General features: G+C 42.8%; 1 protein-coding gene across 2 annotated transcripts in view; it reads left to right on the top strand.

Annotated features, from left to right (window-relative positions):
- ptpre (protein tyrosine phosphatase receptor type E) overlaps positions 1–26,721 on the top strand; it is a 272,140-nt gene that overhangs the window by 70,416 nt on the left and 175,003 nt on the right. For both annotated transcript variants that reach the window (XM_033033691.1, XM_033033692.1), the window contains exon 3: positions 23,455–23,761. The gene's annotated coding sequence lies outside the window, so the exon portion shown is untranslated. The remainder of the gene's footprint in view (positions 1–23,454; positions 23,762–26,721) is intronic.

Below are 26,721 nucleotides of genomic sequence, written 5' to 3'. Positions count from 1 at the left end.
GCTGCTTTCTCTTTTGGCAACGTTACAGACATGTGGACTGAGTTAATTGTGAATCCCAGATAGTCCATGGTTGTGGATGGCGTCAATTTAGATTTATCTGGATGTAAGATAAATCCCAAGGTTTCAAACAATTGTTTGGTAGCTGACACAGCTGATTTAGCCAATTCCATAGTTTTGCCTACTATTAAGATATCATCAAGATATGCCATGACAATATGTTTCTGTTTTCTTAATATTGCCAAGGCTGGTTTTAATATCTTGGTGAATAATCTTGGGGCTGATGTTAATTCTTTAGGCAACGCTTTAAACTGCCATTGTTGCCCATCCAGGTAAATTTCAGGTATCTGTGATGATCCTTTTGAATGGGTACTGAATAGTAAGCATCTTTAAGGTCGATGCTTGCCATGAAGTATCCTTTTGAAATCAGTTGTTTGGCAGTTACAAATTTTGAAATGTATATACTTAACAAACATATTTAGTGAAGTTAAGTCAATGATGATGCGACATCCACCATCTTTTTTAGTTTTAGTGAATATATTTGAGACAAATTTCAAGGGTTCATGTTTGGTTTTCTCAATGATACCCTTTGTAAGTAGCCTCACCAGTTCTGCTTGACCCTCTAGTTTTTCTTTAACTGAGAGGGTAAAGACCCTTTGGGGTGTATGCTGAACTGGTGGCATGTTTTCTTGAACAAATTCTATTTTGTATCCACGAATGCTGTTGAGTATATATTTATCATTCGTGATAGACCTCCATGCTTCCACAAACAGGTGTAATCTCCCCCCTGTTAGTATAGATCCCCCACTTTTTATATGCTGGTAGGAACCAGACCCACCTACCTCCATGGTTATGGGTGTTTCTTCTGTTTCTTCGTTGGACGATGTGTTGTCTGATGTGCTGCTGGTTGGGGGTGGCGCATTTTCTATGGGGTCTGCTCTGGGCCCTGGCCTAAAAATGGCTTTCGGGGATGGTATGCGGACCCTGAGCTTTCACCAGTCCCATGAGGCTGACGTCGACTGGTGGATGCGGTGGGGTACTGCCGTCTGGGTCTTGTGGGTCTGCTCGTTCCGGGGCCTGCCCTCATGAGGCCAAATGTTTTGGACTCTTCTTCCAGGTCCTTCACTTTTTTTAGAGAGGTCCTTACCAAAGAGCAGGATTTGAGGCTCTGAGGCCGGTGTTTTGCACAATCCTGCAAATTTTGGGTTGAGGGCAGGTCTTATTATCTCGTTACAGAGGTTGGTGATCTCGTATTGGGTGTTGCACAGCAGAGCTAATGTATCTTGCTGGTTTGTGGTCATATCCACCCCATCCACGGAACGAGCATAAGAAGTAATGGCTGACGTCAGGAGCCTGAGAATCCGCTGTAATTTTCATTCTTGGTTGCGGATGTTCTGCCCAACGTGCCCCCAGATTTGGCTGTTGACGGCCGGCACGTTGAGCGAAGCGCAATTTTCTGGGGCCGAATACAGTTCTAGTGCCTCATTGACTACCTGCTCTTGTAGGGGTTTGAAGGACAGGTAGTCTATGCTGGCCGCCAGTTTTGGCTCTAATGGCCGTCCTGCTCGTGGTGCTGCCACATAGCGGTCTACCACACCCAGCAGCTCTTCCTGGTCCTGTACCCCAAGCGTACTCCCGACATCTTCGGCCAGTGACCCCTCTTCTTGACCAGCCCAGCCCTGGTCGCCAACGCTGCCCTCGGCTGAGGGGGAAGCGATGGCCAGTGCCTTGTGAGGCACTGTGGTGGGAGTGCCTGAACTCCCTTGGCGAGACTGCTCCAGCTCCCGAAGCAAGTCTCGCTGGAGCATTTGCTCCACGAGCTGCTCATGCGGCTGTCTCTGCCGCTCCCGGGCGGTGAGACGTCCTCGTCGTAGATGTCGGACATTACCGGCCGGTTTGTCTTCCGTGTAGATTTACTTCCAGCCCACTGCGCTAGCGGCACTGGGCTCGGCTCGGTGTCAGAAATAGCGGACCGCAGGGTGTCTGGTCCTGCTGCCTCTAGCCACCCACTGATGGAACGCTCCTCTGTTGGAGTCGAACGGGGGGCGGTCTTTTTTGCTTGCCTTGTTTTGCTCATTTTTTCCTGTTGTCTCGACCTGGTGAGACAAAGCAAAGCAACGTTTTCGAAATACGACCTCAGACTAAACTTACCTGATGGTCCGTCTTTTTTAAGATGTAGCGGGAGCGCCCTGTACTCCTGTTCGTCGCTGTTGCACTGCGTGAACGCTCATGTCGTGCATGCGTGCTGGACGGGTTCTTCACGTAGTCACTCACGTGACTCTGAAGTAAAATGTTTGCTTTGAAGGCTTTTCCACAATAAAGTTTAATCAACAAAATTGATTTTTAGTATTTATAAAATTGGAACCAATGTAACAACTAAAGATAAGTGCAGCTAAAGATCGAGACATTCGAGCAGAGCAGCAGATTCTTCTAACAATTTACTTGTTTACCTGTGAATCTACAATTTTTTACCAACATAAAACAAACGACTTGTACAATTGAAGTCTTAAAAGAAGCTGCTGCTGGAGAGGGTCAAGTTTGAGCTCCTAAAGACTATATTAAGATATGATTTCAAGTTTTAAGATGCTAAATATCAATGCTTTCTGGTTTAAACCTCTTTGTGAAAAACGAATTCAAACTAATGATTAGATTTTCCTTTAATTCTTTCGTAAAGGCAAAGCAATAATTGTGAGGAGATGTTGGGGTACAGATGATTCATGAGCCATTTGTTATATTAAATGAAGCAGTGAGTAGTTCATTGTACCTGAATCGTGCCTGAATCACAGGAAGTGGGATTGGCTTCTTTGGAGATGCACCAGCACTGTATTACTACCTCATGACAGGTTAAAAGGCTTATTGATTCTTCTTATCACTCGATGTATTGAAGATGTAGTTTGCATTTTCCATGCCAGCAGTAAAATTCTGAGTAAACAAGTCAGCTTTGTTCCTGCAAGAGACATTTCGTAATGCTGTCTAGTTCCTTGTCTGGTACATCATCAGCATTTTCCGTGCTCTTATTTTTCTGCTTGGAATTAAATCACCTGTCTGCATTGATAGCAACAGCAATTTTGTCATTTCGTTCCCTGCTTGCTGTTAATAATATTCAACATTTTTACCAAACACTATATAAGAGGTATTTGGACAGTCGCTTAAATAGGGAAGGCATATAAGGAGATGGTTCCTAATGCAGGCAAATAAGATTAGTGGAGATGAGTATTAAGGTCGACATGGACATGATAGGCTGAAGGGTTCATTCCTATGATTCCATGGTACCTGTAAGTGTCCTTATTACAGATGTGTTGATTCTTATTCTTACAATTGTCATAGTATGATGGAGAGATGTGACACCGAAACAGTCCCCTTCAGACCACTGGGTCCATGCTGAATGCTAACCACCCATTTACCAACATTTAAACTCTCCCCATAATCTCATCAACTACCCCCAGATTCTACCACTCACTCACCTATTAATGGTAATTTACAGTAGCCAATGAACCTACTGGTCTGCACTTCTTTTGGATGTGGGAAGAAGCAGGAGCATCGAGAATAAACCAACATGGTCATAGGAAGAAAGTACATATTTCTCACACCCAAGGTCAAGATTGAACCAGGTCTCTGGTGCTGTGAGGTAGAAGCTAGGGGTGGGAGATTGCAACCTTCACGTGGTCCGCCCTGTTTTGACGAATGCAATCAACCTGGCGTGCACAATCAAGTAAGATCAAATAGAACAAGTTGTCCTATGTGCACGCCATACGCAAGAAGATGGAGGTAGAAGCTGTGCAGAGCTGCTGCCCATACCTGCCCCGAAAGAACATTTATTTATAATATAGTACAATTTTCTGAACGACAGTCTGATTGCAGAAAAGGAGACCAGAAGAAATGTGTTCCCTATTTTAATGTTATATCTCCTTGTTGTAATCTATGTCAACAGCTGCTGCTACATTCTTTTATGTAGTCAACATCTAGCAGTGATTCTCTCAAAGAGCCAACAGAATGTATACTCATTCTCAAATGGGCATTACAATCTATGGTCTTGAGATGTAACTTAAAAGTGGGAAATCTGTTTTAGTTTTTCCCCATTATCTTGAGGTCTTGTCTAATTATGCCACCATTTCTCCTGCCCCAACTGAAATGTAAGACAATGGAGATTATATTAGAGGTTAAATTTGTATCATTATTGTCCTGTTTAAGATCAGTATTCATGAGAAAATCAACCGACAATAATAATGCAATGATGGCGAGAGAGGGTGAACTAGAGTGCGATGAACTATGCGACATTTCCTTATCATCATCTGCTTTCATCTGTTGTTTTTGCACCTTATCCTTCCATATTTCTAGACTCCCTCTCTCCTGACACTCAGTCTGAAGAAGGGTCTCGACCCGAAACGTCACCCATTCCTTCTCTCCAGAGATGCTGCTTGTTCCACTGAATTACTCCAGCATTTTGTATTTATCTTCAATAATGATGCAGTGACTTTAAGACAGAAATACATTGTTAATGTCATAACATCCCTCTATATGTATCTACCTCTGTTGAATATCCTGGAAAGAAAATATATTAGTTTGACCCCCTCTTGTTATCTTGTTGCGCAATTCAGTGCACTCATTTGGGTCATTAGTGTCAACATTTTATCTGAGGAATGAGATAGTGCCAAAATTATCAATGCTGTCTTAGTTAATTTTTAAAAGATTTGCTTGGTTCAACTCTGTTGATTTTGCAAATGGATGGCATTCATTTAAGTTGCAGTATTAAGTTGCACTGTTAATATCTCAGCCAGCATGAATGTGGAGGAAAATGATTCTATTTTTGCTCCACTCGTAATCACATAGCACCGTTTCCTTTTCAGTTTTCTGAAAGTGATTACATCATTGCTTCATTTTCAGAATTTCGGAAACAGGAGTGATCTTGTGAAACAGTTCTGCTTGGAGTTCCTCTTCCAACAGGCAACCCAGTCAGTGAGCGAATTCTATAAAGTCAATATCCAAATAGAGAAAAATGGAGTCAGCATTCAGTGGAATGCAAAGCTCCAATCCACAATAACAGACTCTTGCTAAATACATTGACATGGACATGAGGAGAACCAGATGGGTCAAATGGTGTTGATCACATTTGGTGATCACATTTCACCGTGCCAACTGGCCCATGTGACAAATAAATGTACCTTGTATCTCTTGGTGTGAAGGAATGGGTGACATTTTGGGTCATGGCGCTTCTCCTCGACCCGAAACGTCACCCATTCGTTCTCTCCAGAGATGCTGCCTGCCCCTCTGAGCTGCAGCTTTTTGTGTCTACTTTCTGCAATTCCTTCCTACACAGACAAATCAAATGATGGTCTACCGTGAACCATGACTGGAAATATTTTACCGACAGCAATAATAGAGCAGATTACCCTGAAAATGTTGTCTGGATGTGCAGAAGATAAGCTCAGCACCGGGGCAGTTCCTTGGCATTGGTTGAAGTTCAGCCTCCTGCTCAATTATGGTCCTTCCCCGGACACCTCCTTTGAGGTGGTGGATTCCGCATGGTGTCCAATTATGTTTGCCAGCTTCTAGGTCTGGAAATCAGTGTGTTGTTGCCAGGTTAAACCTGGTGGGCATACAGTAGCCCTAATAAAACTAAATTGGAGGAATCAAAGATTGAGGTTAAGCTGACCTATTCATATCAGTTAGTTAATATAATTTATATCCTGTATTTTAATTTTTAACTATGTATTTCAGTCTATTAAATATTAATTTTGTTCAATCATTTTACATAGCCGGTGGATCTGGGAGTGGGGCCTCAAAGTCATACTGTCAGCACATGAGGTATAGGGTCGGCAGGGTGGTTTATTGGTAGAATTTCTGCCTGATAGTAGCAATGTTACAAAATTTTGAGATTTTAAAAATCAAGTCTGTAATTTATCCCATCAGATAAAGCATAAAAATAAGTTTAATTTGACACCTAATTCACTTTCATATCTCAAGTATTTAAAAAGTTATGGCCATTTTCATACTGGGAAATGAGCATCTTGTTCCCTATTGATTTTCTATGGACATAACAAAAAAGCTGTGATCGTGAACAGTCAAAAGCCCATAACTTTCTTAAAAATTAAGAGAACTGAATGAAATTTTCAGTTATCATAGATTGAAGCATTCTGAAACAAATATAAAATAATCTTACTTGGATGACCTGAAATTAAAGCATATAATTAGTTAGTTACCTAATTGTAGCTAATTTCAGACTTCAATTACTAGATCTAAACATCTATCCATTTCTTAATAAATGATTAACATTTTTAAATAGCCTAAATGTCCAAATAATATTCACAAATAATTCACAATAAAACATGATTTTAAAATCTCATTTACATTAATTTATAGGCCAAATGGAAGGAATTTAGTGTTTAATTGCTGTAAATAAATGTCCATTTAAAACAGCTTTCCAGTGGGTCCCTGTGGAACGCGCTGGTTTAGAACGTTCACATTGCGGTAGATTTGTGCCCCCAAATGCCGAGAAAAATACTGCGGGATATAGTGGGCCCAAAATGAGCTACTCGCAATATTAAACTTTGTATAAAGGGATCTTTAGAAGCCCTTTTTAATGTAAAAATATACAGCCAACCTTCTGTGGTTTGCTTTATGAGACCCTGCGGTTGCTGGCGGTCGTGGGTTTAGAGATTGATTTTTAAACTACTATAACTATTATACGAGGCCTTTAAACCTAATAATAGCTTTTGCGACGGGGTCTTTCAGCGATTTTTCGTTAATAATTAACTAGGCTGAACATTTTCGATTGGAACAGCTTAGAGAAAATCGCTTTTTAAACCCGCCCCCTCTAAACGGCGCCAAAATCGCGCGCACCCGCAACGACAGATTTTCACCGACGCTTCAGGTAGGCTTTGCAACATACCTACTGATAGTGCCTGAGGCCCGAGTTCATTCTTGACCATGGGTGCTGTCTGTACAAGTTTGTACATTCTCCCTGCGACCGCATGGGTTTTCTCTGGTTCTCTGGTTTCCTCCTACACTCCAAAGACATAAAGGTTTGTAGGTTAATTGGCTGATAAAATTATAAATTGCCCCTAGCGTGGAGGATAGTGCTAGAGTGCGGGGATCGCTGGTCGGTTTGGACACGGTGGGCCGAAGGGCCTGTGTCCACACTGTATCTCTAAAGTCTAAAGGAAGTTACGTTGTGAGTGTCATGTTGTTTCATGTTGTGTTGGGCCTTGCTAATTAACCAGGCTTGCAACAGAAGATTATGGTCTGGACTATGCTGAAAAAAAAATTGCATTTCATAAGTTCATAAGTTATAGGAGCAGAATTAGGTCATTTAGCCCATCAAGTCCACTCCGCAAATCAATCATGGCTGAGGTACACGTAGCCAATGATGTCACGGCCGGGAACGATCTGTTGCAATGCCCTCATTGTTGTACTACTGCATACATTAAATTAAAATGTATTGCACAATTGTAATGTCAAATTCTCAAAACTAGGCCCATTTTCCATTCTCCAGCTCACTTGTAACGGTAAATACTGTAAATTAAGTGCTTCCTTTTTGGAAACAAGTTGTAGATCAGTGCAACCTGCCAAGTTATGATAGTATCAAACATGCACTCGGAAATCTCTAGACAAAGCCTATATCCCTTTGATAGTAATGTGAGGATCAAAGGAAAGTAATGAAACAAAGCCAGAGAAGTCCGTGAATAGAAACACATACACGGCAATGATATAAGGTATACATCCAGAAATTCAAATGGGATAAAATGAGAGAAATAATGGAGAAAAAGGTAAGAGTAAGCACAGAGAAGAAACAAATAATGAAATATGACTGAGCACCTCTCCTATTATCCCAAATAACATCAAACAATGAAATCCTTCTGAAGTTCAGTAACAGTAAGCTGTTATAAGCAATGATTTGCACACAGCAAGTTTCAAAAAGCAATTTTGGAATAATTTCCTCTTTTGGTGAAGGCTCAGAATAAATGATGGTCATGACACTCAGAGAATTGAGTGTCACGGGTCTTTTGATAACAATCTGAGAAGGTGAACGAAGTCTCTGGTTGAGAAAGGCTTTATTGTTTCCCATGGATTCATGCTCTGCAAGCTGGTACGCATTGTTGGATTTTCATTGTGAACCCAAATGGATGATGCACATACATGATGCTCTGAAATTTATGATCATGAGCAGCTAGCTCAAATATCTTACAACACTCACTTGGATATCACTTGCAAAAAATACTATTTTAGACGTAGGGTGGTAGGTATATGGAATGAGGTGCCTGAGGAGATAATTGAGGCAGGTACTATCACAATATTTAAGAAACATCTGGACAGGCGAATGGAAAGGATAGATTTAAAGATGGGCCAAATGCAGGCAGGTGGGATTAGTGTAGATGGGGCATGTTGGCTGGCAATGAGAGGTTGGGCTGAAGGACCTGTCCCCATGCTATAAGACTCTATGATTCCCAATGGCTCTATGATGCAGTCATATCTGGTAGAAAAGTACATTTGCAGTTTTCCTCTTGAATCCATTTACATCTTTCAACTCTAAACTATTGTAAAGTGCAGATAATTAGCTCTCAGCTACTTGCTGTGCAGGACAGGGGACTGATCCCAGGAAGTCTTTGAAGATGGATAAAAGGAACTGACACCGATGAATTACTGGTCACAGTGGCACAGAGGTCCCAAATTAAGTCATTTTGTATATAATAACAGTTTAAATTGCAATAGTGCGTGTAGTACTGCCCAACCAGTTCCCTGGTTAACAGTGATAAACAAATCATTTTCCAGATTAGGGAAGATTAGACAATATTTTCATTTTCAATTTGAACTGGGAGGAGCAGTACAAAAGTTTTGCTTTCTATTCAATGTGAGTTAAGACTGAATCTCAGTAAGTTCTAAGAGCACTGGATCTGAAAGTAATGGCCCAGCAGAGGTAAGAAATAAGACTGTGTTTTCTAACCATTCATAATTTATGTCTTTGCACAAATGTTTTCTTCTACACCTTGTGCAGAATTGCTATGGTTAATCAGGAAATACAATGATTCATTGAGGAATTAAACACATGCTGGAAGTGAGAAAATGGGAATAGCTACTTTAAAACGGCATTAGTTTCAATATGAGCAATCCTATTTCATATTTCATTGAAAACTATATAGTCAGGCATTTTTTTCTTGGCCCTACCTGTACGACCAGCAGATGTTCAAAAGAGTTTAATTTTTGTTTAGATTTTTATAGGTATATTGAGGAATTCAAAGCATGTGGCACTGAAGCTGGAGGTTAGGTGCTGACTCAATGAATGACAGGCGTGGGCAAGCCAACAATTCTCTCTTGCTTCAATGTCTTGGGTACTTAACATTCCAGTGGAGTGAAGATCAAATAAAAGTACTTCATCTGTCCTGATGACATTTTAACTATATAATTAAAATTTTCACTTTTAGTTTGAATTGCTTTGGAGTCTTAAGGAACTGATAATTCTACTTAGGATATCTCAGTGGGAGGTAGCATCAAAACGTGCATCTCAGGACTGTGTGCTCAGCCCCCTGCACTCTGAAGAAGGGTCTCGACCCAAAACGTCACCCTTTCCTTCTCTCCAGAAATGCTGCCTGTCCCGCTGAGTTACTCCAGCTTTTTGTGTCTACCTTCTAGTGGCTTCAAAGTCCTGGGCATTATCATCTCAGATGACCTGTCCTGGACCTAGCACAGAGGGGTAATCATGAGGATGGTGTAGTAGCACCTCTGCTTTCTTAGAAGTAGAAAGAGATTCAGCAAGTCACCAAAAACTCTAACAAACTTCGACAGATGCATTGTAAAAAGTATCCTGACTTTGGGCACCATGGCTTGCCACAGCAATTCCAATGCACAGGAACACAAGAGACTGCAGAGAGAACTGGACTCAGCTTGGTCCATCACGGCACAGCCTTCCACTCCATCGAAAGCATCAACATGATGTGCTGCCTCAAGATGACAACATCTATCCTGAAGGATCCCATCATCTAGGCAATGCCTTCTTCTCGCTGTTACCATGTCTCATATTAGCATCTTCAAGAACGGCTACTTTCCTACAACTATCAAGTTCTTGGTCTAATAATAATAATAATAATACATTTTATTTATGGGTGCCTTTCAAGAGTCTCAAGGACACCTTACAAAAATTTAGCATTACAAAAATTGGTCTGACCTGCTCTACTCTAATTCTACCTTAGCAATGAAACATTATAGACTGCTGTAAGACATTACATAGACCACTTCTTACACTACTGTGGACTTGTGTTCTAATTGATCCACACTCATATCTTGGTTGATATAGACTTTTACTTTTCACTCTGGTATAATTGGTCATTTTTGTGTGATGTCTCAGTCTATGTACAATGCTGATGCAATTAAGATTTTCATTGCATCTACATCTCCCCATACTTGTGCCTACGACAGTAAATTCAACTTGACGATTTGATCAGCAGGTTTAGAAAGTGTCAACCGTGCATTGTTTAAGCCACCTCCAATTACTTTACATTTTCAGACACTGTAGTCCCACATTGAGATAGTGTTCTGAATGGTAATACTGAAAGAAGAGTTCTGAACAAGCCCGTATGTATACGTGGGCAGAACTGTCTCTTGCTCGGCAACGTGAATCAATGCGAGTGGATGAAATCCAAGGTACATTCATCTCTGTGGGTGGATCTTGGATACTGCATGGGTGTTGGAAAATTCCACTTACAGCAACAGTTAGAAAATACACATGCTTCAAGCCTTGATGTTTGCTTTATTCACTCCCAATAGCAGGAAGCATCCTATGAATGAAAATAAATATATCTGAAACAAAAGCAGAAAATGCTGGGGGAACTTAGCAGATCATACAGCATCTGTGGAAGTAAAAACAGAGTCGATGTTTCAAGTTGAAGGCCCTTTGTCAAAATCGGGAATGAGAGAAAACACTCTGCAGAGCTTTGGGGGGTTTCCCATCCAGCCAAGCCCACAGAACAGATGATATATTTGTTTATCAGTTATTCAAACTGACAACTCATGCAGTGCCTCAGCCCACTGCCCCATGGAAACAGGAACTCACAGTTAGTCAGGCAGTGAGATGAACTGTTGCAAGAAGGAAATGTGCAACAGTGGCCTATGTGGATGTTTTCCCCTCTGGGCTGTATGGCAAGGTGAAGAGGTTCTGAATACGCAAACCCCAAGTGCTAAGACCAGCTGAGTATCTATCTGACCCTGGCATTGTATTGTTTGGCCATGCTGCTGCAGTGTTCTATTCAGTTGCAGGATGTTTAAAGAGGCACAGTGGCGCAGCGGTAAAGTTACTGCCTTATGGGCCTGTCCCACTTACGCGACTTTTCCGACGACTGCCGCCACCCGTCATAGATCGTTGCAGGTCGCCGATAATTTTCAATATGTTGAAAATCCAGCGGCGACCAGAACAAGGTACGACTCTTTGGGCGACTACTCACGACCATACAGGCTTAACCCCGCAACATGTCACCGTGGTGTCGCCTGTATGGTCGTGTGCAGTCTCCACAGTCGCCCAAAGAGTCGTAGCGTCTTTCTGGTCGCCGCTGGAATTTCATCATGTTGAACATTTTCGGCGATCTGCAACGACTTATGACGGGTGCCGGCAGTCGCCGAAGATGTTAGGTAAGTGGGACAGGCCCATTACATCACCAGACACCCAGGTTCGATCCTTACTGTGGGTGCTGTCTGTATGGGTTTTGTATGTTCTCCCTGTGTCTACGTGAGTTTTCTCTGGGTGTTCCGGTTTCCTCCCACATTCCAATGGCATGCAGGTTTGCGGGTTAATTGACCTCTGTAAATTGTCCCTGGTGCGTAGGATAGAACTAGTGTATAGGCGATGGTTGGTCTGCACTGACTTGGTGGGCTGAAGGGCCTGTTTCTACATTGTGTCTCCAAAGAACTATATGTTGCTCATTGGAAAATCAGTGCAGAGAGGCACCAATAATCACAAGCTCTTTAGTGGTCTTCACAGAATGTACTTGTTTCCAGCGGGAATAGGAGATGGTTGATCCAGTCGGGTGGTTTCCTTGCGGACTGTCAACTCATTAGGTAAAGTGCTTCACTATCAGAGCATTAAGATCTTGCTTGGCTGATGGCGACATGGTCTCTCCTTGCCCAATGTGCAGTTTGACCCTCGGCACCACTGCATACTGCCCTCCAGACAGTTCCATTGAAGGTAGGAGAGACCAGACCCCTCTGTTCTGTACCGAGCTGTACTGATAACAAATTCCACCAGCCTGGCTGTGTGGTCATTAAAATACAATACAATACAATGTGACAAGGGGTACAGTGGTCTTCATTGAGATTCATCCTGAACAGCCCCATAACACAGGACTCTGTGTCCTATGGCTCTTCCCAGGGACACGCTGAGACGAGACCCAGGACTCTGTATGGTAGAATGCGCAGAAGCTTGGTGCTGTTTACATAAAGTCTGATGACCAGGAACAAAAACTTAGTTTTAGGTCCTCTTTACCACTGTACATGGTAGAAGTGGAACCTGGATTTTATTTTTTTTAAACCCTCAAATTAAGGAACAGTGAAATGGCTGTCATGCTCATATAATGTGAAATTTGTAGTAAGTTGAAGGATCTGTTTTGTCCTGTGAATGGCAACATATGCATGCATTCTATTGCAAATTTATGAAATATGTTAGCATATGTGGGAAAAATCTGTTCAAACTATATGAGATAATGAATGGAAGATGGAGAGGATTGAATGGTGTACTTTACAGCATTACATGAATATGAGTTGTAGCAGGTAGAAACCATGTACCGTGATTATGTACATTGTTCCTCACATTTTAGTTTATCTTGGAACTGAGCTTGCATTTTGAACAGTTTAGTCTCATCTGGTGTTTACTTCATCCACATTCGAGGAGAGGTGCTAAAGATCACTATTACAGTTCTGTGGTGTTGTGAGTCATCTCTCATTTTTGTAAGATAATAACAATGCTCAGTCGTGATTCCTGCAGAAAAGATAAAAAATGAAAAGGCGACTGTCTTCCTATTCTGTCCAATGTAATGTTTTCAACCATGGTACAGGTATGTTTCAAATGTTCTTTACTTGAGCATAATGGGGGAATGTACCAGATGATTTGGGTTGCAGCATTCATGTACACCAAAGCCTTTGGAAAATGTGAGTCCCTCATGCTATAGGAAACTGGGTCCAAATAACGCTAGTTATGCAGTTCTTCTTTCATGGTAATGTAATTTCCTGCATGACCAGACAAATGTTGATGTGGTTACAACTGTCATGTTAGTTTTATGATTGCGTGTAAGTGCTTCCCAGATTCTCACAGTTTCTGGCTAAATTATTGGCATTAAGCCAACTTAATATTTTGGCCGTGAGCTTTACTTAATTGTCATCGTATTTTCATAAGACTGCAATCTTCTGAGGTAGAGGCACAATTGATGTGGGTAAGAAAAGGAAGGAGGTTCTACAACGTGAGCATAGAGAACTAGGCAGGAGGCTGAAAAGCAGGACCTCTATAGGGTGGTTTTCTCTGGGTTGCTTCCAGTACCTCGTGCTTATGAGGATAGGAACATGGAGATAGGGGATCTGAATGTGTGGCTGAGGAGTTGGTGCAAGGATTTAAATTTCTAGATCATTGGATTCTCTTCTGGGGCAGGGGTGACCTGTACAAAAGGGACGGGTTGCACCTTAATTGGAAATGGACTGACATTCTGGCAGGCAGGTTTGCTAGTGTTACACAGGTGGGTTTAAACTAAACCGTGGGAGGGTGGAGTCAACATCGTGGAAGCGTATGCGTGCAGTTAACGGGAAAGAGAGTGTAGGAAAGGTTCCGTTTAAACTAACAGGGCAGGGGTTGGGAACCAATGCAAGGAAGAAGAGTGCCATAAAAGGAGGACAGAAGCAAAATGTAGAAGGGAGATAAGAAAAACAAACTTGAAAGCTGTGTGCCTTCATGTGAGGAGCATTCGTAATAAGGTGGGTGACTTGAGTGTGCAGTTAGCAGTTAAGGAATATGATGCAGTATAATTACGGAGATAAGGCTGGGAGCTAAATATGCATGGAGTATTTGATATTCAGGAAGGATAGACAGAAAGGAAGAGGAGGTGGGGTGGCATTGCTGGTTAAAGAGGAGACTAATGCAATAGCAAGGAGAGACATTAGCTTGGATGTTGTAGAATTGTTATGGGTAGAACTACAAAATAGCCAAGGGCAGACAACGTTTGTTGGAGTTGTATACAGACCACCATCAGCAGTAGGGAGGTTGGGGATAGCATCAAGCAGTAAATTAGAGATGCGTGTAGCAATGGTACAGCAGTTATGATGGGTGATTTTAATCTACATATAGCTTGGGGCAACCAAATTGGGAGCAGCGCTGAGGAGGAGGATTTCCTGGAATGTATACGGGGTGATTTTTTAAACCAATATGTAGAAGAACCGACTAGAGGACAGGCCATCCTATACTGGGTATTGTGTAATGAGGAAGGATTAGTTAGCGATCTTGTTGTGCAAAGCCCCTTGGGCAACAGTGACCATAATATGGTGGAATTCTGCATTAGGATGGAGTGACGGTTAATTCAGAGGCTAGGGTCCTGAACTTAAAGAAAGGAGACTTTGAAGGTATGAGATGGGAATTGGCTAGGGTAACCTGGCAAATTATACCTAAAGGGTTGACGGTGGAGATGCAATGGCATCTCTGTCTGGCTCAACCGTGGCTAACGAGGGAAATCAAGGATAGTGTTAAATCCAAGGAAAAGGCATATAAATTGGCCAGAGGAAGCAGCAAACCGGAGGACTGGGAAAAATTTAGAACTCAACAGAGGAGGACAAAGGGAGTAATTAAGAGGGGGGGGAAAGAGCATGAAAGAAAGCTTGCGGGAAATATAAAAACTGACTCTAAAAGCTTCTTCAGATATGTAAAAAGGAAAGGATTAGTGAAGACAAATGTAGATCCCTTACAATCAGAGACGGGTGAATTCATAGTGGGAAACAAGGAAATGGCAGAACAGTTAAACAAGTACTTTGGTTCTGTCTTCACTAAGGAAGATACAAACAAACTCCCAGAAATACTAGGGGACCGAGGATCTAAAGGGAGGGAGGAACTGAAGGGAATCCACATTAGTCAGGAAATGGTGTTAGGTAAACTGTTGGGACTGAAGGCTGATAAATCTCCAGGGCATGATGGTCTGCATCCCAGAGTAGGTGACCCTAGAAATTGTGGATGCATTGGTGATCATTTTCCAATGTTCTCTCGACTCTGGATCAGTTCCTGTGGAGGGTAGCCAATGTAACCCCACTTTTTAAGAAAGGAGGGAGAGAGAAAATGGGGAATTACAGACCAGTTAGCCTTACATCGGTAGTGGGGAAGATGCTTGAGTCGATTGTTAAGCAGCGCATTTGGAAAGCAGTGACAGGATCGGTAAAAGTCAGCATGGATTTAAGAAGAGGATATTTTGCTTGAATAATCTTCTGGAATATTTTGAGGACGTAACAAATAGAATGGATAAGGGAGAGCCAGTGGATGTGGTGTATCTTGATTTTCTAAAAGCCTTTGACAAGGTCCCACACAAGATATTAGTGTGCAAAATTAGAGCACATGGTATTGGGGTTATGGTATTGACATGGATAAAGAACTGGTTTCTAGACAGGAAGCAAAGAGTAGGAATTAACGGGTACTTTTCAGAATGGCAGGCAGTGACTAGTGGGGTGCTACAGGGCTTGGTGCTTGGACCCGTTATTTACAATATATATTAATAATTTAGATGAAGGAATTAAATGTGACATCTCCAAGTTTGCGGATGACACAAACCTGGGTGGCAATATGAGCTTAGATGAGGATGCTATGAGGCTGCAGGGTGATTGGGTGGGCTGGGTGAGTGGGCAGATGCATGGCAGATGCAGTATAATGTGGATAAATGTGAGGTTATCCACTTTGGTGGCAAGAACAGGAAGGCAGATAATTATCTGAATGGTGTCAGATTTGGAAAGGGGGAGGTGGAACGAGACCTGGGTGTGCTTGTACATCAGTCACTGAAAGTAAGCATGCAGGTACAGCAGGCAGTGAAGAAAGCTAATGGCATGTTGGCCTTCATTGTGGGAGGATTTGACTTTAGGAGCAAGGAGGTCCTATTGCAATTGTACATGGCCCTTGTGAGACCACACCTGGAGTATTGTGTGTAATTTTGGTCTCCTATTTTGTGGAAGGGCATTATTGCTATTGAGTGAGTGTAGCGTAGGTTCGCCAGGTTAATTCCATGGATGGCGGGACTGACATATGATGAAAGAATGTGTCAGCTGGGCTTGTATTCACTGGAAATTTAGGACGAGAGGGGATTTTATGAAAACATGCAAAATTCTTAAAGGATTGGACAGGCTAGATGCAGGAAAAATGTTATCGATGCTGGGGGAGTCCAGAACTAGGGGTCACAGTTTACGAATAAGGGGTAGGCTATTTAGGACTGAGGTGAGGAAAAACTTCTTCACCCAGAGAGTTGCAAATCTGTGGAATTCTCTGTCAGAGAAGGCAGCGGAGGCCAATCCACTGGATGTTTTCAAGAGAGAGTTAGATTTAGCTCTTCGGGCTAAAGGAATTAAGGGATATGGGGGAAAAACAGGAACGGGGTACTGATTTTAGATGATCAGCAATGATCCTATTGAATGGCAGTGCTGGCTCGAAGAATCGAATGGCCTACTCCTGCTCCTAGTTTCCTATGTTTCTATGTTTCTAGCAGAGTTGTAAGAATGGCACCATAAATTTTCATTATAACAATCTGTTATTTATGTTCCTTTTATGCTAGCTTACCTAACCTTACCCAGTCATTTACAGTATAACCATAATCTCCAAGGACCTTAAGTGGGGGGCTACCATCGACTCCACAGTCAAAAAGACACAACAGAGGATGTACTTCCTGCGGCAGCTGAGGAAGCACAATCTGCCACAGGCAATGATGGTCCAATTCCACACAGCCATTGTAGAGTCTGTACTCACCTTCTCCATCATGGTCTGGTTTGGCTCAGCCACCAAGCACGACACCTGGAGGCTGCAGCGAATCGTCCGATCAGCTGAGAAGGTTATTGGCTGCAACCTTCCCTCCATTGATGAACTGTACACTGCAAGGGCCAGGAAGCGAGCGGGTAAGATCATCTCTGACCCCTCTCACCCTGGCCACAAACTCTTTGAATCACTTCCCTCTGGAAGGCGACTCATGGATTGTCAAAGCTGCCACAGCCAGACATAAAAACATTTTTATCCACGAGTAGTTGCTCTACTCAACAGCCAAAAATCTGTAGCCTCCCTTTGATCCGGTATTTTGTCGTTTCACATGCTTGATCAATGGTGTTTTATCATTAATGTTTAAACTGCAGATGCTGAAAATCTGAAATAAAAACAAATTAGGCAGGAACTGTTGAAAAAGGAACAGAAGTAATGTTTCAAGCAGAGGACTTTTCATCAGTGCTTGTCAACCTAAAACGTTAATTATTATTCATTCCAAAAGTGCTGGCTGACTTCAGAGCGTTTACAATAAAGTAAATCCTTGTTTTTTGGATCTCTTTATAACGGATTTTCGTTATTGCGAGTTATTTCTTTCAACACATAGGCTGCAGACGATTGAAATTGACAAGATATTGAAATTGACAAGCAATTGCGTGGATTGGCACATAAAGGGGCTGTCCCACTGTGGCGACCTAATTAGCGAATTTAGAAGAGTTTTTAGGAGAGTTTGAAAAAATATCATGTTGAAGACCTCCTTCGACTATGTTGAAGACTAGCTTCGACTACCTTTGGGAAAATTGGACACCGAATAGTAGAGAGTGAAGACGACCTCCTTCGACCTCCCTTCGACTATGTTAAAAACTATCTATGACTATCTATGACTATCTTTGACTACCTTTGATAACCTTTGACTACCCTCTATTACCTACGAATAACATGCCGACCTACTACGACCTACTTCGACTAAACCTACGAGTAAAAAAAGCATCGATTTTCTTCCATGGCGACCTTTTTTTACTCGCGGGCATTTATCAACGTTGAAAAATATGCCATGACCTAGCTGAGGCCTTGAGTACGCGGGGACTACTCTCGAGCATGAAGGAAAGTTACAAAGACCTCCTAGGACCTCGTGTCGACCATGTAGCGAGTATGAGTCGAGGGCAAACTCGTCTGAACTCGCGGTTTAGGTCGTCGCAGTGGGACAGCCCCTTAACTCTATTAAACAATGTAACAAAAGGCCTTTAGTAATTTTAGCTTGCAGTAACCAAAATACATTTTTAGCTGTTCAGAACTTTGCAAACTCAGCAGGTTAGTTAGGAGAAACAGAGTTAACATTTAAGGTAGGTGTCTTTTCGTGAGAATCTCAGTTAGAGCGGAACAGAGTTTCCTCACCCCACCACATTTCCACCACAATGCCCCAGACCTCCCATTTTGCTCTCAATTTCCGAATGTGGTATTCAGCAGCAGGGGCAGTGGTTATTGTCGTTCCCCGGCAGCGTTGGACATGGAGGTGCCGCTGTGCACCCTGTGATGAGGAAGGTCCACTGGACTCTCAGTGACTCCAGGATTTTGACCGGCAACTTTGCATTGATGTCAATGGGGGTCAAACCCTTACTCAGTTATAGCGGCCAATCAGCAAAAACGGACACCCGCCCCCTATGGTCGATTATAATGGGGTTTGCTGTTCTTTCCCATTTGTGCTTCACCACTTCTATCTTTGCGTCCTTGTTCCTTGTCTGGGTCTGTCAGAGACCTCGGTTATAACTACGACATGTGACCATATTTAATTATCAATGTCAACAGGATGCAACACTGCTATGTGTTCAAGGGAGGCTGCACCACTCCCCAGAGAGGACTTTGTTCTCTGTCATTGTCCTGCAACAACTGACCATCGTGGTGGCACAGGCCCTGCCTGTTGAGCAGTTGAAGGAGGAGGGCAGCAGATACCCCCCTCCCGATTTGCTGCCAAGCTGTGCCTTGTGTCACAATTCACCCAAGCACCCCACTCCACCAGCTCGGTGCGCAGAGACACCTTCTGTGCCGAAATACAGTGAGTCTTTGCAGCCTTTTGGAGGTGGAGTGCTTGTTGTCTTTGCTATTGTGCTACAGTAGTGCATGCCAATGATCATCTGCCTTGTAGAAGCTTTAATATTTTCCCTTTGATGTTCATCATAAATATATATGAATCAATTGGAGGGCACACTCCCCTTTCAGCCTGGATTCCATTCAGTGAGAACAAGAACAATTTAATCTCCTTTTTTTTTACATCTGTCACAACCTCTACAATCCAAAAATCAATCTTTCACTGGCTTAAAGACTTAGTATCCACGGCCTTCTAGATCAGGGAATCCCAAAGATTCACATTTAATGAGAGAAATTCTCTTTCATCTCAGTCTTACATTGCCGACCAGCCAATGCCTTATTCTGAGAGTAGGCCCCCAGTTCCATTTCCCCCTTCCCCCCTTCCCCCTTTCCCTATCCCCCCCAACCCTAGGGAAACAACATCCCCACACCAGCTATCCTGTTCATCCCTTTCTGAATCATAGATATTGCAAAAAGATTAACTTTCATTCTTCTGAATGCCTCGGAGTATTGGTCTAAACAATACAAGTTTTAATCATGTCAAGCCAAGTTGAGTTTATTTTCATATGTAGAAGCACAGTGAGGTGCAGTTGCAATGAAAATCTTCCTTGCAGCAGAATCACAGGATAAACAAGACTCAGATAAACAAAAACATAAATACATTCTACATAAATTGTACACTTCAAAAGAAGGAAGACTGTGCAAAAAATACGTCCATGTTATTGCAAGAGGTGTTCCGTGTCATCCTGCTCGCGCTAGATCATTGATAATATTTACGCCAAGGAACTTGAAGCTCTCAGCCATTTCCACTTCAGCACCATTGATGCTGAATTGGCATGCACTCGACCATGCTCGCTGAAGCCGATAACATTGCTGATATTGAGGGAGAGGTAGACACAAAAAGCTGGAGCAACTCAGCAGGACAGGCAGCATCTCTGGAGGGTGACGTTTCGGGTCGAGACTCTTCTTCAGACCTTCAGGTGATTTCCCAACACCACGTTCCTACATTTTCTATCTCCTGCGTATGTCTCGTCTCATCATTGTTTGTGATTCAGCCCATTTGTCATGTCCAATTTTGTAGATGGAGTTAGATTTGGCCACACAATCGTGAGTGTGTAGGGAATATAGTAGGTGACTGATAACCCATGCTTGCAGGGCACCATTATTGAGAATTATTGTGGAGGGAGTAATGTCACCTATGCTCGCTGATTGTGGTCTGTGGGTCAGAAGGTCAAGGATCCATTGGCAGAGGGGTGCACTGATTCCTAGATACAGGAGTTTGGAGATGAGTTTGGATTGCATGAAGGTGTTAAAGGTGGAGCTATCGTTGATAAAGAGGAGTCTAACATTGGAAACAGGCCCTTCGGTCAACTGAGACTGCCGACCAGTGATCCCCGCACACTAACACTATCCTAAACACACACACCAGCGACAATTTACAATTTATCCAAGGCAATTGATTTACCAACCTGTGCATCTTTGGAATGTGGGAGGAAACCGGCGATCCCGGGGAAAATGCACGCCGGTTACGGGGAGACCGTAAAACTCTATCCAGGCATCACCCCTAGTCAGGATCAAACCTGGGTCTCTGGCATCAACTCTACCACTGCACCATCATGCCATTCTAAGAGTAATGCGAGTGGGAATTTCTCACATGGTTGCAAATCTTTGTCATTCTCTAATCTGGAAAGCTGCCCCAGTTAAAGCATTATCCTTAACCCAATAGAGGGAGAGATTTTTGGTTCCGTGGTTATTGTGATTGAGCAAAAACAAAATGGAGTTGAAGGCATAGATCATTCTTCATTTTACTGAATGATAGTGCAGGCTCAAAGGCAGTGCACCCTATACCTGCATTTTATATTCCATATGTCAACTTTTCTTGCTTTAATCTTGATCTTTACATTTAAACCGATTAGGAAAAGGGGAGATGCAACGGGACCTGGGTGTCATGGTACACCAGTCATTGAAAGTAGGAATGCAGGTGCAGCAGGCAGTGAAGAAAGAAAATGGTATGTTAGCATTCATAGCAAAAGGATTTGTGTATAAGAGCAGGGAGGTTCTACTGCAGTTGTACAGGGTCTTGGTGAGATCACACCTGGAGTATTGCGTACAGTTTTGGTCTCCTAATCTGAGGAAAGACATTCTTGCCATAGAGGGAGTACAGGGAAGGTTCACCAGACTGATTCCTGGGATGTCAGGACTTTCATATGAAGAAAGACTGGATAGACTCGGCTTGTACACGCTGGAATTCAGATGATTGAGGGGGGATCTTATAGAAACTTACAAAATTCTTAAGGGGTTGGACAGGCTAGATGCAGGAAGATTATTCCCAATGTTGGGGAAGTACAGAACTAGGGGTCACAGTTTAAGGATAAGAGGGAAGTCTTTTAGGACTGAGATGAGAAAATCATTTTTTACACAGAGAGTGGTGAATCTGTGGAATTCTCTGCCACAGAAGGTAGTTGAGGCCAGTTCATTGGCTATATTTAAGAGGGAGTTAGATGTGGCCCTTGTGGCTAAAGGGATCAGGTGGTATGGAGAGAAGGCAGGGATGGGATACTGAGTTGGATGATCAGCCATGATCATATCGAATGGCGGTGCAGGCTCGAAGGGCCGAATGGCCTACTCCTGCACCTATTTTGTATGTTTCTATGTAAACATCTGGTTGAATTGCTTCAGCTCCTGCTTGTGACCCAATTGCTTAGTTGAATGATACGTACCCTCCATGACAAGTGCTATCCTTGCCTACAACTGGAGAATTTGGCTCAGATACATTCTTCCTATGTACGTGTCACTGCCTCCAAGAGAAAAGGAGAGACAAACAACAAAAAAGGCCTTCCCATATGTTGTAGGGAGCGCTGAAGAGCAAGGAGTTATTGGTAATTTTAAACTGCTCAAAAGGTTTCAACTTTAGTTGGAAAGCCAGCTTATGATGAATTTTCTTTGACATGTTTGAAGCCTTTGGGCCTCTATTGGCTTTAATCAAAAGGAAGCTCCGATAGACTGCATTTAATAAAAACAACAAATTGGCTGCAATCCATTTCGAAACCCCACCAAATTTAAACTTCACTCCAGTATCGAGAATTGTGGATTTTATAAAATTTCCTGCAATACTTCGAAGTTCTTTATTTGAATCAAAATCTCATGCAACGAACTGTGAGTGTGCAAGTGTGAAGAAGGGGAACTGATGTTGATTAACCTTTTCAGTTAGACAAAAATGCTGGAGAATCTCAGCGGGTGAGGCAGCATCTATGGAGTGAAGGAAATAGAAGGAAATAGGCGACGTTTCGGGTCGAGACCCTTCTTCAGACAAAGACCCGAAACGTCGCCTATTTCCTTCGCTCCATAGATGCTGCCTCACCCGCTGAGTTTCTCCAGCATTTTTGTCTACCTTTGATTTTCCAGCATCTGCAGTTCCTTCTTAAACCTTTTCAGTTAAACACGTTTGCAACATTTCCTGCTTTTATATTTCTCTCATACTTTACCCTGCTGCATTAATTTGTCCGGGAAAATCGTGCAATGTGAAATTTAGTTGTAGTCCGTAATAGTATGTGACTCAATAATTGAGGCCTGCAATCTGACTTTGTATAATATGTTGATGAGCTTGAGGTAAGTGGGGGGGGGGGGGGGAACTGCTTTTGCAAATGAACAAAGAGCATTGGTTGATGAAGTGAATGATAGTTTTAAATCACCACTTCTCAGAAATCTCATTACCACTGTAGAGAGGACCAAAATAACAGCCACTGTACTGTGAAAATCACCATGGAAACAGTTAAGACTATCTTGGTCCCAAACAGGCTATATTTCTGCCTTTGCCATGTTTGTTTTCAGCAGTTTAGAGGCTTATTGCTTTTTTCTCTTGATAGGCAAAATGTTGCATCGATTCACCAATGTAGCTTACTTTATACGAGTCAAAAGACAAGATGTTTGGGCTTCAGTACCACGGGCTGCCTGGAGCCATGACTATTGTAGCCAAAGACATAGGCTGCTGATTCTATTGAGAGTGCTGTGAGCGTTATTTGCCAGAGTCTTTTAAATTTGACCCTGGATTAATCTTTGACTTATCAGAGTTTGAAAGTGTGGAGAGATGGCGGATGCTACTTCTGGAATGAATTAGTTGGGATACATGGTTGGAATACAAGCACAGTCTGGGTCTCCCGCCCTGTGGTGCGTGTTAATGGGCCCTCAAATTTGATTGCCCATTTTCACCAGACCTGTCAGAAAATAAGTCGATCCATTCCACCAGCCACTGTCTGCAGCTTGCCCATATTCCCGTAGGCAGTTTTAATGACGTGGATAAATTCTCTGCCCTGAATACAAAATAACCGCTGTGCTTAGCTTTGATCAAACTGATTGTATTTATTTCTCTCGGTGTTTATTATAATCTAATTCATTCACACTGTTTTATTTCCTTTCAGGTGGAATTCTCAAACAAGCAGATGATGCCACTAATTTCAGATTAATTTGCTGCTTTTGGGTAATAAAGCTCTGGTAGTGAACTTGGCCTGACAGTGAAATGTGCTGCTGATGCGACATTCTTCATAATGAGGATGCAAACAGGGATACCTGTTTCAGCCGAACTTCCGTCGTTTCTCACAAAGGATTGCTGAGAGTGCAAAACGTGCCTCTGTACTGGGAAAGAAGGATCTGTAAAGAAGATTCCTTAACTATGAATTTAACAGAAGCCTTTGTTTGAATCTCATGTTCTGCAATCCACAGCTACTTGTAAGTGCTTTTAATTAATGCCTTTATTATCCTCTGTTTTGGGATGGCTAGCAATGCATTGGAAATATCATAAGCATTGCGTGGTACTATTTTGAATAATGCTCACAGATGTGAGACTGTATTAATCCAACAGAACAGTAGTTTTAATATATTTCATTTCTACCTGGTGAATCTTACCAAATGGAAGGGGTTACACAATTTCTCTTTTGATGGTTAAATGGGAATATGAAAGAGAACATAAATTGTCTCTTGTTCGTATGAAAATGAGAAAACTCTATCTGTGAGTTATCAAATAACAGGGTAAATTGGGATTTCAAGTGAAGATAATATGTTCATTCATCCTGATGCCTTGACTCATGTAAATTTAAATGTCAAAGCTCTTTAAATTCAGACATTGATTTAAAATCCTTGCAGATGTTTGAACGGGTTCTGCTCCAGCTATCACAGGTGCAGCAATAGGACGTGTTAATCTGCAGAGTGGATAAATAACTGATCATGCCCCTGAGCCTATCATTAATTTTTAACATTTCCCGTACAAATCTTTTATACTTTCCATATCCTTAAAGTACGTTTCTGATAAGATGCCAAAGTTCAATACACACCAGGGCATCGGAAATGTCCTCGTTCTTCAGGGAACGGGGATTCCCCTCCGCCACCACAGATGAGGCTCGCACCAGGGTCTCATCCATACCCCGCAACACTGCTCTCTCTCCCCATCCCCGCACTCGCAACAAGGGCAGAGTCCCCCTAGTCCTCACCTTTCACCCCACCAGCCGGCAAATACAACACATAATCCTCCGCCATTTCCGCCACCTCCAACGTGACCCCACCACTCGCCACATCTTCCCATCTCCCCCTATGTCTGCCTTCCGCAAAGACCGCTCCCTCCGCAACTCCCTTGTCAATTCTTCCCTTCCCTCCCGTACCACCCCCTCCCCGGGCACTTTCCGTTGCAACCGCAAGAAATGCAACACCTGTCCCTTCACCTCCCCCCTCGACTCCATTCAAGGACCCAAGCAGTCGTTCCAGGTGCGACAAAGGTTCACCTGTATCTCCTCCAACCTCATCTACTGCATCCGCTGCTCTAGATGTCAGCTGATTTACATCGGGGAGACTAAGCGGAGGTTGGGCGATCGTTTCGCCGAACACCTCCGCTCAGTCCGCAATAACCTACCTGAACTCCCGGTGGCTCAGCACTTCAACTCCCCCTCCCATTCCTAATCCGACCTCTCTGTCCTGGGTCTCCTCCATTGCCAGAGTGAGCAACACCGGAAATTGGAGGAACAGCACCTCATATTCCGCCTGGGTTGCTTACGTCCGGATGGCATGAACGTTGAATTCTCCCAATTTTGCTAGCCCTTGCTGTCTCCTCCCCTTCCTTAACCCTCGAGCTGTCTCCTCCCATCCCCCCGCCCTCGGACTCCTCCTCCTCCCTTTTTCCTTCCTTCTCCCCCCCACCCCCCATCAGTCTGAAGAAGGGTTTCGGCCCGAAACGTCGCCTATTTCCTTCGCTCCATAGATGCTGCTGCACCCGCTGAGTTTCTCCAGCATTTTTGTGTACCTGAGATAAAAACATTGACTTGAGCAATTGGGAAAACAAGAAATAGTGAATTTTCAGAGCATTTCACACTCTGTGATTTTCTGCAAAGTAAGCTTCAGTGTCGGAATGTTAGGACTGGGATGTAAAATCATCCATTGTGTGTTCGCACAAAGTTGTATTTTTCCTTCAAACTACCTTATTGTTTGTGTTGTGTTGTGTTAAGAGATGTGTATGGTGTAATTTTCCTTGCTGCAAAGCAATTAGTTTAGTGATTAACAGATTCAGAGCTGAAATTGACATAAGAAGATAGGATAATTATGGATAATTATTCTGCATTCCTTTCCATGGTCACTTGTAATCTTGAGATAAACGTTGTTCTCTAATAATAGGCATTATTATCCAGAAACCATTGTTAAATTTCCCCCACTATTGTCTAACTGTATTCTGAATGTTTAGATACTTCTTTTACGGATGACCATTAGATTCCTATGAAGAAACTTAAAACAGGTATCTATCCTAAACTAATCTCTAAGCAGAGTAAAAGGCTTGGATAGAGTGGAAGTGGAGAGGATGTTTCCACTAGTGGGAGAGTCTAGGACTAGAGGTCATAGCCTCAGAATTAAAGGATGTTATTTTTGGAAGGAGATGAGGACGAATTTCTTTAGTCAGAGGGTGGTGAATCTGTGGAATTACTTGCCACAGAAGGCTGTGGAGGCAAAGTCAGTGGATATATTTATGGCAGATAGATAGATTCTTGATTAGGACAGTGTCAGAGGTTAAGGGGAGAAGGCAGGAGAATGGGGTTAGGAGGGAGAGATAGATCAGCCATGATTGAATGAAGGAGTAGACTTGATGGGCAGAATGGCCAAATTCTTTTATCACATGATTTTATGATCTCATGATCTAATCTAGCTTAAATTCAAACCAGAGCTGATTTGTCGTCAGATGTAGACATCGGGGAGGTGTGGCCTGAACTTGCACTGTCCACACTTGAACTTGTACCTCACTTTGAGACCCGATGATTGGAATCCACTTCTGATCATCATCCGTCTTTCTAGTTAAAAATACAAGGTTATCAAAGCACTGCCTCGTGCATTCTTGTTTGCATCAAGTTTGTCCATTCATCACCCCTGTGCTTGTCAGCCTACAGTGGCTCAATACCTTGATATTTTAATTCTCATCCTTGGTGTCCTAAGCCCCCTGCTGTTTAGTCTGCTTACACACGACTGTACTGCTAGACTCAATAACAACTTCATCAACAAGTTCGCTGATGACACAACAGTGGTGGGTCTCATCAGTGACAATGATGAGTCGGCGTACAGGATGCAGGTGGAGCTGCTCACAGGATGGTGCAAATCCCACAACCTCATTCTCAACGTGGGAAAAACTAAGGAGATGGTGGTTGACTTCAGGAGGGCGG

The sequence above is a fragment of the Amblyraja radiata genome, chromosome 15, assembly GCF_010909765.2.
Source record: "Amblyraja radiata isolate CabotCenter1 chromosome 15, sAmbRad1.1.pri, whole genome shotgun sequence".
Taxonomy (NCBI): Eukaryota; Metazoa; Chordata; class Chondrichthyes; order Rajiformes; family Rajidae; genus Amblyraja; species Amblyraja radiata.
The sequence above is the reverse complement of the archived record's forward strand: the minus strand, read 5'-3'. Positions and strand labels throughout refer to the sequence as shown.